The following is a 19186-nucleotide window of genomic DNA, read 5'->3' as shown; positions in this document are numbered from 1 at the left end:
TATATTTCTTCTTTGGAGAAATGTCTATTTAGGTCTTCTGTCCACTTTTCAGTTGGGTTGCTTGGTTTTTTTGATACTGAGCTGTATGAGCTGTTGTATATTTTGGAAATTAAGCAAAGGGCCAAGTTCTTATTGCCAACTAAACAGACCCAGAGATTCAGACCCATAGACCCAGATTCAGAAACAGACTAAGGAGATTTGCTGGCTCTCTTGTTGTACGCAGAAAGAACAAAAAAATGAAAAGGTATCCAAAAGTTTCGACTTACAGGATTGTTCACTTTGAGTGGCAGGAGCGCCTGACATGGAGCTCAGTACGTTTTTTTAAATACAGGAATTGTTTGCTTTGGTAAGCTAACATTGTGACTTCATTTAATTCTTAAAAAGAGAAAAATTACCATTTAAAGTTACCAAAATTTTGAAACATACCATCACTTCTATTTTTTTTTAAGACACCACTTGTACTTGAACATTTGTTACTTTTTTTTTTTTTTAATTTATTTTTGGCTGTGTTGGGTCTTTGTTTCTGTGTGAGGGCTTTCTCTAGTTGTGGCAAGCGGGGGCCACTCTTCATCGCGGTGCACGGGCTTCTCACTGTCGCGGCCTCTCGTTGCAGAGCACAGTCTCCAGATGCGCAGGCTCAGTAGTTGTGGCTCACGGGCCTAGTTGCTCCGCGGCATGTGGGATCTTCCCAGACCAGGGCTCGAACCCCTGTCCCCTGCATTAGCAGGCAGATTCTCAACCACTGCGCCACCAGGGAAGCCCCTTCTATTTTTAAAATTGTGTTTAGATTGAGTAATCAGCAAATAATTTAAATAAGTCATCAAATAATGGTATTCTGTAGAATGGGTTCATACTGAAATTTTTATCTTCTATTTTCAGGGTTCTTGTTGTAAAACAACTGAGCCCTTTAAAAGCGGTTTCGTTTTCAAATAAACACACATAACAGACGCACCTTGTGAACTAAGTACTTGAAAGAAGGAAATGAGGGGAGGAAAGAAAAATATTTGAAGTCGTATTTTCATAAAGGCCCTGTGGTGTTTGACGTGTGTTGGCCAATTCAGGCCAGGCTCAAAATGACAGTTCAGGTTTTGCCTACTGTCTTGGGACTCCACTTAGGGCCAAAGTGTCCCCTGAAAAGCCTCTCTTCCTCAGAATCCTTGCTTTGGGCACATATCAGAAAGCCTGTGTGGTGCCTGCCAGCTGCAGAAGGGCCCCCGTGATGGGTTAGAGGCGAAATCACACTCAACTCTTTGGCAGCATCTGGAAACCTAGCATTGTGATGTCACTGTGAGAATAGAAATCCCTTCAGAATTCTGCATGATGATTCAGAGCAATTAATTCTGTTCTACTTTTCATGCCCTGAGAAGAACTCTATTTATATAAACTTGGTCAGGGACAAGCATATCTGCACATAGTCTGTGAAGAAAGGAAAACGAGCCATGTACTCCAGAGCAAAACTAGCTGCCTTGCTCCCCAGCCTATTTCCAAATGATTCAAATTTATGTAAAGAAACGCTGGTGAGCCCAGGAAAGTAAACTGCTATCTTAGCATTCTCTCCCATCAACGTTTTTTGGATTCTTTATGTGATATAAATATATTCATGAAATCACTTTCTCTGACTCTAGTACATCTGCCTTTGGGAGCTCAGTGGTAAATACACAACTGGCATGGATCCTGAGAAGTTCAGGGTTCTCACGACAAGCTGGCTCTGGCTCTTTGCGGACCGAGGACGCCTGTGAGCATGTTCCCTTAAGCCCCTACTCACTCCTTCATTGAGTTCAAAGGGTCTCAAGTCATCTCAAGAAAATCGCCATCTGAGCATCATGTTGCAGGGCTGGTGTTTGCAATTTTTGTGACTACGTGGGTTCTGTTTGATCCTTTCCCCTCTGCATCTGTCTTGTACATTCCACGTTCTGGGCTTGCCTTAGTCATATGCTTCGGGAGAAGGTATCATGAATGACTTGATGCCCATATTATAACTTAACGAGCTGCAAAGTCGTCAGGTATAGATTCTACATCTCTCAAACTGAGATTTTGGATTCAGAGACAGGTCACATGTAGACAACTTCCCAGAGGCTCTGGCTGCTTGAGACACAGACTGTAATCAGAGTAATTAGCACTGAATTTTCAAGTCCTGTTCTCCAGCTTGACCTGGCAGCATTTAGCCAGCATGCACACAGCTGGATCAATGGCAAGAATTGAAGGGGCCGGTTGTAGGGCTGCTCCTGGCAGTTTGTGGTGGGCACCATCCACAGGGAATTCCAGGGGAGCATCAGGGACAGAGGAGCAGTGAGGAGACTTGGGGCGTGGGAGGAAAGAAATATGATATTGATAAGCACCTGTCTGGGAACTGTTACAGGAGACAGATCGCAGTACAGACTTTTGCCTGCAATTCATTATCATTGATCTGTTTTTCTCCTTCTTACTTAGTGCAGTTTGGGGTATTCCTAAAATGTCCCTTGTTAAAAGTTTACACTTCCTGGGCTTCCCTGGTGGCGCAGTGGTTGAGAGTCCGCCTGCCGATGCAGGGGACACGGGTTCGTGCCCTGGTCTGGGAGGATCCCACGTGCCGCGGAGCGGCTGGGCCCGTGAGCCATGGCCACTGAGCCTGCGCGTCCGGAGCCTGTGCTCCGCAACGGGAGAGGCCACAGCAGTGAGAGGCCCGCGTACCGCAAAAAAAAAAAAAAAAAAAAAAAAAAAAGTTTACACTTCCTTTCCCTAAGAATAAGTACCTGCCTATCTAAATCCAAAGGCTAGTGAAATAAAAACTGTAGGACATGAACAGATACTTTGGTGGATCCAAAATAGAGGGTTTTTTTCAGCTTGGTGCCTGGCCTTCAGGTAGGGCAGCACAGTCGTGGCAAAGAAGCACCGGTACTGATTATGAAGTAAATTATCTGGGCACTTTGGTGGTGGTGGTGGAGAGACAGGGAATCAAGCTCAAGTAATCCCAGGGCGCTTCTGTCACCCACTTGCTCTTCTTAGTCCCACGGAGTGTGACGCCTCACAAGGGCAGCTAGAAGGTAAGGGTGATAAGAATACTGCAGTGGGGGGATGTCAGACCCCACTCCCCACCCATTGAGGGTAATGATTTTGAACGGGTGCTTGAAGACTGGACACTGAATAATAATAAATAGGTTTAAGTTTATAGGAAGTACTTACAACACAAAACTGCTTGAGCATATATAGTATCCCTAACACTATGATCAATATAATGGAAGAAGCACGGTAAGCAGATTTTTTTTTTTTTGCGGTACGCAGGCCTCTCACTGTTGTGGCCTCTCCCGTTGCGGAGCACAGGCTCTGGACGCGCAGGCTCAGCGGCCATGGCTCACGGGCCAGTCGCTCTGCGGCATCTGGGATCTTCCTGGACCGGGGCTCGAACCCCTGTCCCCTGCATCGGCAGGCGGACTCTCAACCACTGCGCCACCAGGGAAGCCCAAGGTTAAACTTTGAGGGAGTACTTTCGCATTTTTCAGCTGTAGGCTTTTGCACTCAAATTACTAGAATATTTGTGTGGAAAATGAGGTCAATTCTGTGTTTAAGTGAACTGTTGTTGGCTATCTCACCTGACAGTCATTTTGTGATTTGAATGTTAAATCTTATGACCCTCACATGCTCACACATAATACTTTCCAGGCCACAATTAACATTTGCCACTAAGCAGTATTTTAGAAAGTATTTATAGAGGCTGCTGCAAAGTGCTGTATTCTAGTGATATGGAGTATTTTCTCTAGTCATCTGCTTCTAGAATGCACCTTATCCTGGCAGTAAACTGGTGTCTTTCATAAAAAGTTCCTTAATATCCAATAGCTCACTCTGGCACACGCTTAGCATTTTTCCCTGAAATCCTTTCGTAAATCAACAGGAAGCCTTCTTTCCCATTTTTATTATAAAAGGGGAATTGATGATAAAACTTAAACACTCATTGTTATTTTAACATCTAGTCTGTTGAGGAGTTGTGTTTTTACTTAAAAATATTTTAGCCAAGAATCAAAACCAGAGAATTATGCATTTTCCCAGCCTCCTGTCAATGATGGCTCTTTGTTAAAAGCACACAACAGAATATACTGTGCTAAACTCTTGTTGGCTTAAAAAGCCATATATGAAGCCTTAAAAGCCAAAGCATTTAATTTTTAAAAATGATTTAAGTAAATCACTTAAAAAAAATCTGTGCCAAACTTTTAAAAAGTACTTTTCACATCTTGCCTTTATAAGTAACTGTAGCATTAAACATACCATAAATTTATTTTCTTAATAAGTTTGGATTTTCACACAGCCTCTATTTTTTATAATATAGGTTGTACAAGGCTGTTTCATTTCAGGTTGAAGAGACCCAGCCAACATTTTGACACTCTTTTTTCTTAAGTGCGAAAGTTGGATTGGGACAGGGACTGTTGAATTTGGAAAACATCAATTGTTTTCTTTTTCTCCTTCCTTTTTTTCTACGTTTATTTCACTTTGTAGTTGCGAGTCATGGGTTTTTTCACTTCAGGCTTTTGCTCTCCCTGGTCTTTTGCTTAACAATTCGCACTAGGAGAGGCTAGTGGGCTTTTTTTTTGTTGTTTGAGGTCTTCTGGGTTTTTTTTTTTTTTTTTTTGCATATTCTTTCCTTTCCTCCAGATATTATTACTGACCACATTTAAAACACTACAGTGTTTAGGATCCCTGCAGGGCCATTTTAAGTATTTGGACCCATAAAGGGCCCCAAGCAATAACTACCTGAATTGCTTTTAATTACACAATATAGCTGCATCATTTTACTTCAGATTCTTTTTGATTGATGCTGCAAGGCAATTGTAACCACGGATGATGGGATTAAGTGCCTCTTGAAGTGACTTTAGCTTCTTGTGGGAACAAAGGGAAAGAGGAGAACACTTAGTCCCTTTTTGCCTGAGCTGCCTTTTTCTTAGCTTGCATATAAAGAAATACAATTAACAAACATTATCCCCAGAGGTAAATTGAAATGTACATGCAGACCAGAACCTCTCTTGACTGCAATTAGACATATATGATCTGAGGTATTCTGACCATTCATTAGTGCTAATTGTTTGAGAAACAAGCCCAGAACAAATGATTAAAATCTAGGCACCATAACTGGGATTATTAGCATGTGTGATAAAATGTGCGCTCTGCAGCTGTACCAATAAGATGCTCTGGAAGGTGGCTCTGATTAGACAAATGCTTGGTTTGGCTCTGTGGTGAGCTCTTGGTGTTTGCTCAAGACCTGGTGATGTTTATAACAAACAACTTATATCTTTCTTTCTTAATTAGTGGGAATTACTATGTAAATGTTGGTATTTTGTAATTTAATATCCTATGGTTTTTTCCCGCCTTTGGGCTGTTATTGCAGTCTACTGATCTTGCTGGGAATGAGATAAACTGAGTTCTTAGGTTTTGCTCCTTTGCTCTGTTTTCTTTAAAATGCTGGATGCCATGGAGAACTACTACAAAGTTTGCTCTGTTATTTGGTTTTTGAACCAAAATAGATGCTCTTGTATTCAGCACTTGTACTATAGTCACAGAGACCTGGCAAGGGTAACTTAGTCAAACATAAACTAACTGGGAGCTGGTTGGCCAATATGGACAGTCAGCATTCTGCTAAGCCCTCCAGCCTAACCTTAGCTAAGAGAGCAGAACCAGGAGGAAGACAGAAGTGACTGCCAGGGTAAGGACCAATTTAGAGTGATGGATGGCCGTTGAATTCCCCCTGGAAGTGCATCTAGGAGTTCGGGGTTAGCAAAGAAATGTGAGCTCAGCTAAATGTGAAGTCAGTGAGAGATTTGGGAGGCGCAAATGGGAATGGAAAGAAAGGACCTGTGAGACGGAAGCATGGAACCAGGGTGCCAGGGAAATGTGCCAGGCAGGCAGAAGCTGAAATCCAACGTCAGACTATCTACAGATGGATGTTTCAGGCCTCCTAACTTGTAGCTCAGAGTTCCTCTGTCCCCTGTTTGCATTTCTGAAACCAGCGTCAGAGGAAGGACCATTTGGAGATTGTCCATATGGTACCATGATAACCTACAGCAACTTTTCAGTCTCAAGTGGTCTGTCCTTTTCACCCAACAGACTTCTGAGCCACCTATTTCTTAGCATATCAGTTGCACATACCAAAGGAAGACAAATATCGGTGTTACTCCAGATAGAAATAAGATTAAATTAGCTTTTAAAATTAGTTAATACATTACAAAGACACATGCAAAAAATTGTCTGGTTATCGTGTTCTCTGGATAACCTATTCCATCTCTCTTTCCATTATCATAGAAAACCCTGAATCAAGTCAAAAATAAACCATAACGTAGATTGTCATGGACATACAGCTTGTGGAAAGGATTCCTCTCTTAATTTTTCATTTTATTCCCTGTGTATTTACAATAAAAGTGTTACTCTCTGAGTCTGACCAGTTCATTCCACAGAAAACTAAGTAACAATACATATTCAGTAAGAGTGGTTCTTTTAGAACTAAATATAAAGGAAAAAGAGGCTGTTTTGCACTTTGGCTGGTGCATTGCTAAGTGTGGCATTGAATAAGAAAAAAATCTTAAGCTCCCCTAAAATTAGAAGTTCTAGGAAGTCTTGCCTTAAATATTTAAAGGAGTTAGTGCCTGTAGCACATTAAACATACTTTAAAAAAAAACTGTGTTAGAGAAAGCCTTCATGATCACATCCATATGTTTAGTTTTAATTTTCATCACACTTAGCTCTGAATAATTAAGAAGGAAAAAAACAATCTTAATCTTATTGTTGGTCCCACACAGTCAAAGCCACATACACGTGATTCGTGATCACAGCTTGTATTCACAGCTTTCGTGTGTGTGGTATGGGTCTGGCAATTAGACTGTGTTTTTTCTAAAACTTATTCAGCACTAGAGAGAGATCAGTATTAAAATTTCCCCAAATCTACATATCAGGGTAATCAAAGGACTATAGCTAACAAAATATCAAAATTCTAAGCTGTGTAACATTTTGGCCTCATTTCATTGCGATTGACACTTGAAAGGAATTTTTGAGAGAATCTAGGGAGAAAAAGATTCCGTTAACCTAGATGATTTTCATGACAGCTACCAAAAAAATAAAATAAATAAGATGTGGAGAGAACTGTTTTCTCAAAATTGCAGATCCATTTTTCTGGAGGAAAAAAACATTCTCCCATGATTACTTTCATATCAAAGAACCCGGTCATGGGGGAGATGCATAATTTGACACATTTAGCAGCCTTTGAGCTTTTGAAGGATTCTGTAAAAGAATCCATGGTTACATCTGTCAGGTTGACAGTCTTCTTTCGTGACCTTTAAAAAAAAGTTGAGAAATTGATCTTTGTAGTTCACATTTGCTCAATTACCTCTAAAGTTCTGCCCAAGCCAGGAATTGGCCATCTCAGCTTTAAATTTATTATTTTTTGAGCTAAGATAACCGAGTACTAATGGAATCTCTAAATGGAGAACTTTTGTGAATGGTCTTTTTTTGTGTGAAATTTTCTGGTGGGCCTATGGTGATAATATTTCCTATATTCTCCATTGGCTGTTTTAATACATTAACTACTAAATATTGTCTTTTATGCAACTCATTTTAGAATCAGATCTTCTTAGGCAGGAATGCCAGCAGTGAACAATCCAAACATAAGGCTCTGCTCTGGGTGCTCAGTTATGGCCAGGAGTGGAACAAGTAAGCTGTTGGTTCCTTGCACTCAGAATTTCACCATCCAAAACCCCAAATCGTCTCTACAGAGGCTAAGTCGACTGGCATGTCCTTTAGGTTTTAATTACAATTTACCAAAAGCTCCCACGTTCTGCACTTGACAGGTGCGTCCTCTCATCATTCCCAACACTGGGAAATGCATCTATCAAATTGCTATGGGGACTTCCCTGGTGGCACAGTGATTAAGACACTGCTTGCCAGTGCCGGGGACACAGGTTTGATCCCTGGTCTGGGAAGATCCCACATGCCGCAGAGCAGCTAAGTCCGTGCGCAACTACTGAGCCTGCACTCTAGAGCCCGTGAGCCAGAACTACTGAGCCCACGCGCCTAGAGCCCGTGCTCTGCAACAAGAGAGGCCACCACAATGAGAAGCCAGCATATCGCAACAAGGGGTGGCCCCTGCTTGCACAACTAAAGAAAGCCTGCACCCAGCGGCAAAGACCCAACACAGCCAAAAATAAAATAAAGAAATATAAAATAAAGAATCCGCCTGGCAACGCAGGGGACATAGGTTTGAGCCCTGGTGCGGGAAAATCCCACATGCTGTGGAGCAACTAAGCCCGTGCGCCACAACTCGTGAGCATGCACTGTAGAGCCCGCGAGTCACAACTGCTGAGCTCGTGTGCCACAACTACGGAAGCCAGCACGCCTAGAGAGCCTGTGCTCTGCAACAAGAGAAGCCACCGCAATGAGAAGCCCGCGCACTGCAACAAAGAGTAGCCCCCGCTCGCCGCAACTAGAGAAAGCCCATGCCCAGCAATGAAGAACCAACGCAGCCAAAAATTAATTGATTAATTAAAAAAAAAATCACTATGGGTAGAGGGTCCTGAGCATCATTCCTGCAGTTCTCAGTGACATTAACTCAGTTAACTATTGATAAACAACATCCTTAGACTTCTTTGTGTTTCCAGGAGCCCCAGGTTGAAGCAGCCCAGAAACAGAAGAGATGCTAATCACATTGTGTTCTTAAATGTGTTCAGTGAAGGAGTGCAGGTTTCCCTCTTGACCTCAGTGTCACTCCGGGGGTGGGGCGGGGGGAATAAAATCCCTCCAGTTTTCCATTCAGATAAAACCTCTGCTCCTCCTCTTCTCACCAAAAGTAGAGCAAGGAAGTGGGATTATGGTGAATGCCCACTAGCAGGCACATGCTCTATTGTCATCCCCTCTTCAACCGGAATCAAGGAGCTTTGCAGCAAAACAAAGCTCCTCTCCTCTCATCCCATCCCCCACTCTCCCTCTTGGCCCTCACCTCCGCCTTCCTTCCCTCCCGCCCACTTTCTTATCCGCCTACTTTCCTTCAGGACCCATCCTTTCTCCTCCCTCCCTTTCTTTCCTCATTCTCTTCCTCTCCCTCACCTCCTCTCAAACACCCTCACCCCTGCCCTTGTCTTCCTCCTTATCGTCTGCTGGGCTGGCTCGTATCAAACTCCTCTTCATTTGCCTTTCTGAAAAATGGCAGCGTTGCCCTTAGAAGTGCTACCGAGCACCCAAGTGCCACGGGGCAGAGTGGTGCTGTGGCCACATTAATTTATGAGGACTAATCCATTCGAGATATAAACGTGGATCTCTGTTTTCATGGAAAACTTGCTCTCTTCTTCGGGACCCATTAATGGTCACCCAGTTGTACAGGGTTTTCCCTGTTCTTGGGGCTTACCCCACCCATGCACCTATCTGGAGAACTACAGTTCTGTGGCCAAAGAAGTGGATTCAGTGACCAGCGAGGGTCTGCTGGACACATGGCTTCTTGTCCATGTTTGCTCAACCCTTGGCCTAAGGGCCAGCTCGTGGTGGACTCGGTATTTATTGAATGCATGATCCGTACTGAATTTCATCAGTACATTTGTGTTTATGAAACAATAGCATGGATATAACAAGGGAAAGAGATTTGTTAACTTTAAATTTTTTTTCACTGTGGTAAAATATACATAACATACAATCTACTATTTTAACTATTTAAAGCTTATTGTTCAATGGCATTAAGTACATTCTCACTGTTGTGCAATCATCACCACCATCCATTTCCAGAACTTTTTCATCTTCCCGAACTGAAACTCTGTACCCACTAAACGGTAATTCCCCTCCCCCTTCCCCCTCACCATTCTATAATACTTCCTGTCTCTACGAATTGACTACTCTACGTACCTCACAGAAGTGGAATCGTACAGTATTAGTCCTTGTGTGTCTGGCTTATTTCACTTCGGATAATGAGTAATTTTTGATATGGATGTTTGTTTGATTTCTCATTCTGTATGAAAAAAAGAGTTCCATTACTGGGTCACTTGTTTTTGCCCTTTGGTATTCTGATGGCCTGAGGAGGAAGGGATCTGCACTGAAACAGCATTACACAAATTTTACCAAAGTGAGCAAAAATAAGGGTTTTGCTTTTTTCTTTATTTCTGATAAATCTGTCCCTTATTTGACACTCACCTCTTTTCCTGGGGTTTCCATGGCAAGTGTAGGCCAGGAGGGAAGTCCCTCACCAGCATCCCTCCTTCTCGATGGCACCACGATGGCCGAAAGGCCGGCCCACAGCCCATGGGTCTTCCCCATCCTGTGCCCTCCTGACTCCTTCCTTTGAAGTGAATCCACAGCGGACCACAAACTGCTATCCTGTGTGTGTCTGCTTTGGACACAAAAGAGTATCTCTTCCTTTCATTACAAAATGGAGCACTTGATTAAGGTGTGATATAATTTCTTTGTGAGAGAGTTTGCCCTGAAAATGTCTTGGCTTTTCTGAAGCGGGCTGCATGCTTGTTTGTGTTTGCACCACATGCTAATCTCACGAATGGCCCTGTTCTGCCAGTGAGAGGACAAATAGCTGTTCTTTTGCTCTTGTGCCCATGGAAAGCTCCCCACTTCTCCTTGCCCTGTTGCCATAGTAACTGAAACACAGTTCTTCAAAATAGGGAAGGAATCTCTCTGGGCAGTTGGGAACTTAGCAAACTGAGAACATACGTAGGCCTCAATTATTACAGATGCTGGTGTAAATACCTAGTTATCAATAGTCGTAAGCGTGGCTGGAATTTGTAGGTGAATTTTACTGTCACTTGGGGGGTGTATAGGAAAGGATCGATGAATGGGTTCTTTATTCTAGTCCCACAGATTCTTCTATGAGCATCAGAATTGTCATACAAGGTCAGATCATGGGCCTTACAACAGAGAACTCAATTTTTCCCAATATTTCTGTTCCCAGCATAGAGAGTAGGCAGTGACAGAGTGCAGTTACACTCCTCCAACTCCCTCAGAGGATTGAAGATACAGCCCCAACTAGAGGAGTCCTTTAAGAATCAAGATTTGTGCATAATCTTCTGTGAGAAATTTTTATTTTCAACCTTTATCAGCTCTTAGAGTCAAAATTGCTTTAAAAGAACTTTTAAGGGGCCATATCGCTCATTGGTGGGGCTGTGGGATGAGAGCTGCACCGTGTGGGACGACTTGCCGGCGGCGCCCGACGGAGCAGAAGGGGAGAGAGCACGGAGCCGGAGAGGGTTGTCAGTGCAGCCGTCCTTACCTTTGTTCAGACGCACCTCCCAGAGGCTGACCTCAGCGGCTTGGATGAGATCATCTTCTATGTGCTCGGGGTCCTTGAGGACCTGGGCCCCTCAGGCCCATCGGAGGAGAATTTCGACATGGAGACCTTCACTGAGATGATGGAGGCCTGTGTGCCTGGCTTCGCCCACATCCCAAGGGGTACAATAGGGGAAATGATGCAGAAGCTCTCAGGGCAGTTGAGTGGTGCCAGGAACAAAGAGAACCTGCAACCACAGAACTCTGAGGTCCAAGGTCAGGTATCTATCTCCCCAGAGCCTCTGCAGCAGTTCAAAGAAGAGACGATGTCTTCTCCGACTGCTGCTAGGGACACCCAAGATGAGGCATCCGGCGCTGAGGAGGAGCTGCTGCCAGGGGTGGACGTACTTCTGGAGGTGTTCCTTACCTGTTCGGTGGAGCAGGCCCAGTGGGTGTTGGCCAGAGCTCGAGGGGACTCGGAAGAAGCTGTGCAGATGCTGGTAGAGGGGAAGGAGGAGAGGCCTCCAGCCTGGGATGGCCCCAACCAGGACCTGCCCAGGCGCCTCAGAGGCCCCCAAAAGGATGAGCTGAAGTCCTTCATCCTGCAGAAGTACATGATGGTGGATAGCGCAGAGGATCAGAAGATTCACCGGCCTATGGCTCCTAAGGAGGCTCCCAAGAAGCTGATCCAGTACATCAACAACCAGGTATTGAGCACCAAAGTGGAGCGATTCAAAGATGTGCGAGACCCTGAGGCTGGGGAAATGAAGGCCACACACGTCAACCTCAAGCCAGCCAGAAAGTGCCGCTTCCACTGAGGCACTCGCCAGACTCTGCCTGAGCCGTCTAGACTCAGATCCCAGAGGGACACAGGAGCCCTACATCCGCACACAGGGCCCGCCCTAACTCCTGTCCCCCATCTTTCCCTACTTCCTTGCTCCACAGTGCTAACCTCCTCTTGGAGCTGCCATGGGCACAGTAGAGGTAGCCCCAGGAAAAACAAACAAACAAAAGGGCCATATCATTTCTGTGTGGCGTCCTAAATAGCAATTTATTGATGTATTATTTCAGAATGATTTGTTTTCTTATTATTTATGTTTATAAACAATTGGGAATTTAGCAAAATTTATTAGAATTTGTGGAGGCAGTTTCTAAAGGGCAAGGGTGCATAAAAGATGATTTTTTTTTTTTTTTTTTGGTTCAAAAACACCCCTTTAGTGGTAACTGGACTTGAATGCAGCAGAAAATATTTTAAAATAATGTTTGAGTGGAAATGTAAAGTGATACAGACATTATAGAAAGAAGTATCGTTTTCCCTCAAAAAACCATATGATCCAGCAGTTCCACTTCTGGGATGTACCCAAAAGAATTGAAAGCAGGGTTTTGAAGAGATATTTTTTCATAGCAGCATCATTCACAATAGTCAAAAGGTGGAAATAATCCGTATCCATCAGTGGATGAATGGGTAAACAAAATGTGGTACGTACATGTAATGGAGTATTATTCAACCTTTAAAAAGGAAGGAGAATCTCACATATGCTACAAGATGGATGAACCTTGTGGACATTATGCTACGTGAAATAAGCCAGTCACAAAAGGACAAATACCGTAAGATCTCACTTACATGAGGCACCCAGGGCATTCAAATTCATAGGGACAGAAAATACAATAGAATAGTGGTTTCCAGGGGCTGGGCGGAGAGGGAATGGGCAGGTTGATGAAAAGTTCTGCAGATGGATGGTGGTGATGGTTACACAACAGTGGGGATGTATTTAATGCCACTGAATCGTATGCTTAACAATGGTTAAAATGGTAAATTTTATGTTACGTGTATTTTACCACAGTAAAAAAAAATATTTGATCAGCAGAGGTGTAAAATGATAGAATACAGATCAGCTCAAGGTGGGAAATACTGATCTTGAAGGTTTAACACGATCCATAGATTGTTTCATCATTGCTCAAATAAGACCGTTATAAACCTTCACCCAGCGTTTCGGATCTCCAGCCCCTTTCCATGGCCACCTTCACTCACTATATCATGCCTCTTTTCCTGGAATGTCCAAAACCCTGGTGTAAAGAGTACAAAGGGCTGTGCATAAGCACATGGCCAGCTAGGCACCTTCATGCCCCGCTGGTGGCAAAATAAGTTAGTACAACCCTTTGTGAAGACAGTCTGGGGAAGTCTGTGAAGAGCGTAACCATGATCACGCCCACTCTCCCTTTTAGCCCTCTGAGGACACAGGCTAATGGACACATGTGGCCCTCTCTCCTTAAACGCTTGCCAGCCCACCGCCCATCCAGCCCTGAGTCCATCCTTTCCTTCATTCCTCTCTCGGGTCCAGTCCCTGTATGTGCTGGGCAGCGTGGTGCTGAGAGCTACACATACACCCGTGTTGGGTCAGGATGGGGAGATGCAGTGCGGAGGTGTGTGGAGAGCACGCATCTAGGCACTGATATGTGTTAACTATCTAGTAAGTGATGTATAGGCATTGTCTTCATCAAGGTTCTCCAGAGAAACAGAACCAATAAGGTATGTCTGCGTGTGTGTGTGTGTGCGTGTGTGTGAGATATATATAAGAGATGTAGTATAAGGACAATAAGACCCACATGATTATGGAGGCCGACAAGTCCCGAGAGCTGCACTCAGGAAGCTGGGGACCCAGGAGAGCCATTGGTGTAAGTTCCAGTCCAAAGGCTGGCAAGCTTGAGAACCAGGAAAAACCAATGTTTCAGTTCAAGTCTCAAGGCAGGAAAATCTGGAAGGCTATCAGGCAGGAGGAGTTCCTTTTTTACTCAGGGGAGTATTGGCCTACTTGGTATCTTCCACTGATTGGATGAGGCCCACCCACATTAGGGAAGGCAGTCTCCTTTACTCAGTCTGCTGATTCATATGTTAATCTCATCCAGATATATCTTCACAGACACACCTAGAATAATGTTTTCCCAAATATCTGGGCACCTTGTGGCCTGGTCAAGTTGGCACGTAAAATTAATCATCATGGTATTATGTACTAAAATGATTTAGAATTAATTGTGCTGCCTAAATCATTGTAGTTAACAATTGCTTTTCAAATCAGTTTTGAATTTAAGAGTGACATTATGAAAAGTCCTGAATCAAATTCTTTTTTTTTTTTTTTTTTTTTGCGGTACGTGGGCCTCTCACTGTTGTGGTCTCTCCTGTTGCAGAGCACAGGCTCCGGATGCGCAGGCTCAGTGGCCCTGGCTCACAGGCCCAGTGGCCCTGGCTCACAGGCCCAGCCGCTCCGCGGCATGTGGGATCTTCCCGGACCGGGGCATGAACCCGTGTCCCCCGCATCGGCAGGCGGACTCTCAACCACTGCGCCACCAGGGAAGCCCCTGAATCAAGTTCTTTTCTGCACTTGGTTAAGTCTGGACTGCCATTTAGATAATTCAAAAAAAGTATTAGGCCCAGTACATTTTTGTTCATGGAGTGATAGCATGAATGTGACAAGTGGAACAACTTGGAAGTTCCTTGGCCTTCCCTGTTTCCATTTGAGCCCTCCAGCATATGGTGCTGGCTGAGGGTCATCCATGGGTGAGGCAAGAGCATCTCAGAGCCAAGTATCAGCGTCAAGGCTAAGATGTGGAGTCCTCAGTTAGGGTCCCTGGACTTTGTACAGCATATACCACCTGGCCTTGGCTTCAGAGAGCTCTGCTGCTTGTGAGGAGAGATCAGCTGAGGCCTCCACCCTCAGTCCCACCTGCCTTCCCAAGCCCTGGATTTGGATGTTTGCCTGGGCTCTGGCAAGCTGCTTTTCTATCTGCATTGGCTGTAACTTGGGTGGAACCCTGCACTGGGGCCCTCTGGAGCCTCAGCTGCCTGGGCCAGAGGAGAGGAGTAGAATCTGGACAGGTAGCTTGAGGGCAGGGGAACCAGCCCAGCTGAGCATCTGCCCCCACAGGGCATGGACAGCATTGAATCACCGGGGGTGTGTGGCAAACTCAGACTTGTATGTTGGCTACTTGGGGTTTATGGCTGAGGAGCAGAAGTTTTTAAGCAGTGGGAGTGCTCCCAGGTGCTGTAGCAGCCAGTGTGATACTGACCACCACAAGAGCCAGGCCAGGCAGCAGGATCCTGATAAGCAAACCCAGGCATCCTCCCACGGGGGGATCCACAGGGGCCTGGGAGGGAGCTGGAGCGTGCTGCATTGGCCATGCAGGTGCCCAGCCCTCGCCCCTGCGAACCTGACCTCAGGCTTAGGAGAGCAGGTCTAACTCCAGCCCCTGCTGGTGCCTGTTGGCTGCCTCACCAGAGGTGGTGCAGGTCCTCAGTGCCTGGTGCTGTGAGGCCCTGGGAAAGGGTACCGCTTACTTAAGATGGGAGGAGAGGGGCTTCCCTGGTGGCGCAGTTGTTGGGAGTCTGCCTGCCGATGCAGGGGACACGGGTTCGTGCCCCGCTCTGGGAAGATCCCACATGCCGCGGAGCGGCTGGTCCCGTGAGCCATGGCCGCTGAGCCTGCGCGTCTGGAGCCTGTGCTCCGCAACGGGAGAGGCCACAACAGTGAGAGGCCCGTGTACCAAACAAAAAAAAAAAAGATGGGAGGAGAGGGAGACCCGGAGGAGAATCCACTTCAGCCCCCTGAGAACAGGGCTAAGTCCCCTCTCACTGAATATGACAGAAGTTCTCCTAATGCCAAGTTCCTGTAGCCCTTGCTTCCTAGGGAGGCGGCTGTGTGACCCCACATGGTGGTTCCCAGGACACGGGAAGCACTTGGTCTTCAGTGGCCGATCCATAGCCCAAGCCCCCTGTGCTCCCCACTCCATGTGGTCACGTTCTACCCATCTCTGCACGGACTCTGGCCCCTCAGTGCCTCAGCCACCTGACAAGGGCTGAGTGGTCACCGCCTGAGAATTGCAGGGACTTCGTTTATCTTTGTGCTTTTCCCAAGGATCTGACCCCCTAGTGATCACTTGTTACCTAGTGAAAACTAGAATCAGATCTGGGGTTGAAAGCAGCATCTAGCCAACACGCCCTGGTTCCTGACCTGTGTGTGCTGACATAAAATCCTCCCCTCCCCAACTTACCAATGTATATATTTTTTAAATTTTATTTATTTTTGGCTGCATTGGATCTTTGTTGCTGTGCACGGGCTTTCTCTAGTTGCAGCGAGCGGGGGCTACTCTTCGTCGCGGTGCGCGGGCTTCTCACTGCGGTGGCTTCTCTTGTTGTGGAGCACGGGCTCTAGGCGTGTGGGCTTCAATAGTTGTGGCACGTGGGCTCAGTAGTTGTGGCTCGCGGGCTCTAGAGCTCAGGCTCAGTAGTTGTCGCGCACGGGCTTAGTTGCTCCACGGCATGTGGAGTCTTCCCGGACCAGGGATCGAACCCGTGTCCCCTGCATTGGCAGGTGGATTCTTAACCACTGTGCCACCATGGAAGTCCCTCACCAATGTATTTTGAAAAGCCTGTCAGATTTTCTAACAAGAACTAAATATGAATTAACGTTAAAACCCAATTGCTGGGCTTCCCTGGTGGCGTAGTGGTTGAGAGTCCACCTGCCGATGCAGGGGACACGGGTTCGTGCCCCAGTCCGGGAAGATCCCACATGCCGCGGAGCGGCTGGGCCTGTGAGCCAGGGCCGCTGAGCCTGCGCGTCCGGAGCCTGTGCTCCGCAACGGGAGAGACCACAGCAGTGAGAGGCCCGCATACCGCAAAAAAACAAACAACAACAACAAAAAACCCAATTGCTATTTTTAAAACTCCAATTACTATATAAACACATTTCACCTAAACAAAAGTAGATTTGTTAAGTAAGCCAACCATGAGTTGGGTCAGCATTTGTAAAAGTGTCTGATATACAGGGCTTTTCCTGGAATATGAATTCATTAGAACTTCAAAAGCAAAACAGCATGAGGTTGGACACTTTACTGGAGCACTGGAGAGTTCTCAGCCAACGAGAGGCTAGATGGATTGATATTTGTTAAATTGGGATTCTGTTTGTACTGCCTTCAATTTAGTCCTGTCTCAGGATTTGGTGGTTCCCCTTCAAATCTAGTTTGTTGACTGTTTTAATCATAAAAGATTTTGTCAAATGCTTTTTTCTACATCTACTGAGATGATCATGTGGTTTTTGTGAAAGCTGTAAATTTAAGTTACACTGGCTCCACCTAAGGGGAAATGTGACTTTTTGGAAAATACATAAATGGGTAAGATTCAGCAGTGTAATACCCGAATCTGAGGCACCAGTACTGGCTTCAGCAAAACTCCTCTGATGCAACTATTTTGTTACTTCAGGGCTCACTGGTCATGAGAAACTAAGTTGGGGAAGGGTAGAGCATTTTCTAGCCCTGGAGCTATTGGGTTGGCCAAAAAGTTTGTTTGGGTTTCTCCGTAACATCTTACGAAAAACCTGAACTAACTTTTTGGCTAACCCAATATATCCCTCACTGCAGAAGACAAATAGAAAGTTCCTAAAGAGTGGGAGCCAGGCAGAATATTCCCCAGTTTCATCACTCATGCTTTCCCCCCACAAGCTTCTCTCAGCATCTGACGAACTTAGTCCCTGCTACTGGCAGGGACTTCCTTTATTTCACATGCCCTGTCCTTGCTCACTCTGCCTCCTGGGAGCTTGAGGTTTGGACCCTCAAGCTGTTGGAAATTAGCAGACTTCCTTCTATTCACTATGGACTTGATCTAAGAATCTAGTTTGAACTACAGGCTCAGCAAGGACTTCTTGGTGATCACCCTCTCCCCGGCCCCCCACTTCCAAACCCTAACATGATGGCTACTGATTCAGTGGGTGGGCATGTACAGCATCATGGTTTCCAAGCAAGGAAAACTGCCATTCCTCTCAAAGTTATCGTTCCCAGTCACTTCATTAGTGGGAAGTTGCATAATTGGTACCCAGCTCCCCTGCCTAAATATGGTAGGATTACGTGCTGGCAACTTTTAAAGTCCAGCAATCCCAGATCCTTTCTAGGACCAGTAAGACACTTTGGTGGTACTTTGAAACCATGGTGCCGAGGTTCTCATCCTTGGCTGCACCTTGGAGTCTCCCTTGAAGCTTTAAAGAAACACTGTTGCCTGCGACTCACCACAAGGCTCTGATTTAATTGGGCTGGAGTGTGGCCTGAGGTTTTTTTCTTTTTCTAAGTTCTCCAGGTGATTGTAATGTGCAGCCAAAGTAGAGACCTCTGTACTAGCTATCAGCTAAGTAAAGAAACCACTAGCTTGGATGAGAAGTCACATATCAAATGGCAGATCCTGAAATGGACATTAGCTTAATTATTGCTGCTATTTCAAATATTGTTAGCAGTTTGTCATTTTTTTATCAGAAAGACTTTTCCTCAAACATGGATTTTTCCCCCAAGTTTGCTGCATTTTTAGTTACAACTTTATTATTACTTTCGTAGCATCTACTTGTATATAATAGTAACATATGACTCACTTAAGAGAAGTTTTCGTTGGAGCAAAATTTCCTGCGTTAGGGCAATGGCTACACATTGGGATCATCTAGTACAGTGGTCCTTCAACTTGGCTATACATCTGAATCACCTAGGGGGCTTTTAAGTTCCAGAGCTTCAGCCTTGCTCCAGGCCAATGACTTCAGGATTTCTGTGACTGAGCTTTAGCGTCAGCATATTTGAAAGCTCCCCAGGTGATTCCACTATGCCCCGGAGTTTGAGTCAGCCTAGAACAGCATTCTCAAACTCATGAGATAAGCGTCCCCTGGAGATTTGTTAATATGCAGCTTCTGATTCAGTGGGAACCTTAGACTCTGCATTTCTAACAACTTCCCACATGGTGATGGTAGTTGCTCCCATGAGACATGGGAGGGTCTCACATGAGAACAGATAAGAGACCAGCATAGCTGGTCTATAGCAACACCTCACTTAAGTGGCAAGAACCTAAAGAGCTAAAAAAAAGAAAAAAAATTATATACTGAGCCTGGGCCCTATTACCAGTGAATTTAATTTGATTGCACTGGGTGGGGTCCAGAATTGACAAGTTTTTAAAGCTCCC

At 45.2% G+C, this 19186-nt stretch overlaps 1 protein-coding gene and 1 pseudogene across 3 annotated transcripts in view; both read left to right on the top strand.

Moving 5' to 3' along the window:
* CLYBL (citramalyl-CoA lyase) overlaps positions 1–19186 on the top strand; it is a 240014-nt gene that overhangs the window by 114875 nt on the left and 105953 nt on the right. The gene's annotated exons all lie outside the window — the stretch shown is intronic.
* Positions 11110–12218, top strand: LOC137211362 (CUE domain-containing protein 2 pseudogene; annotated as a pseudogene).

Source organism: Pseudorca crassidens, chromosome 18 (genome assembly GCF_039906515.1).
Source record: "Pseudorca crassidens isolate mPseCra1 chromosome 18, mPseCra1.hap1, whole genome shotgun sequence".
In the NCBI taxonomy this organism is placed as follows: domain Eukaryota; kingdom Metazoa; phylum Chordata; class Mammalia; order Artiodactyla; family Delphinidae; genus Pseudorca; species Pseudorca crassidens.
Note: the sequence above shows the minus strand (reverse complement) of the source record. Positions and strands in the feature narration are given on the sequence as shown.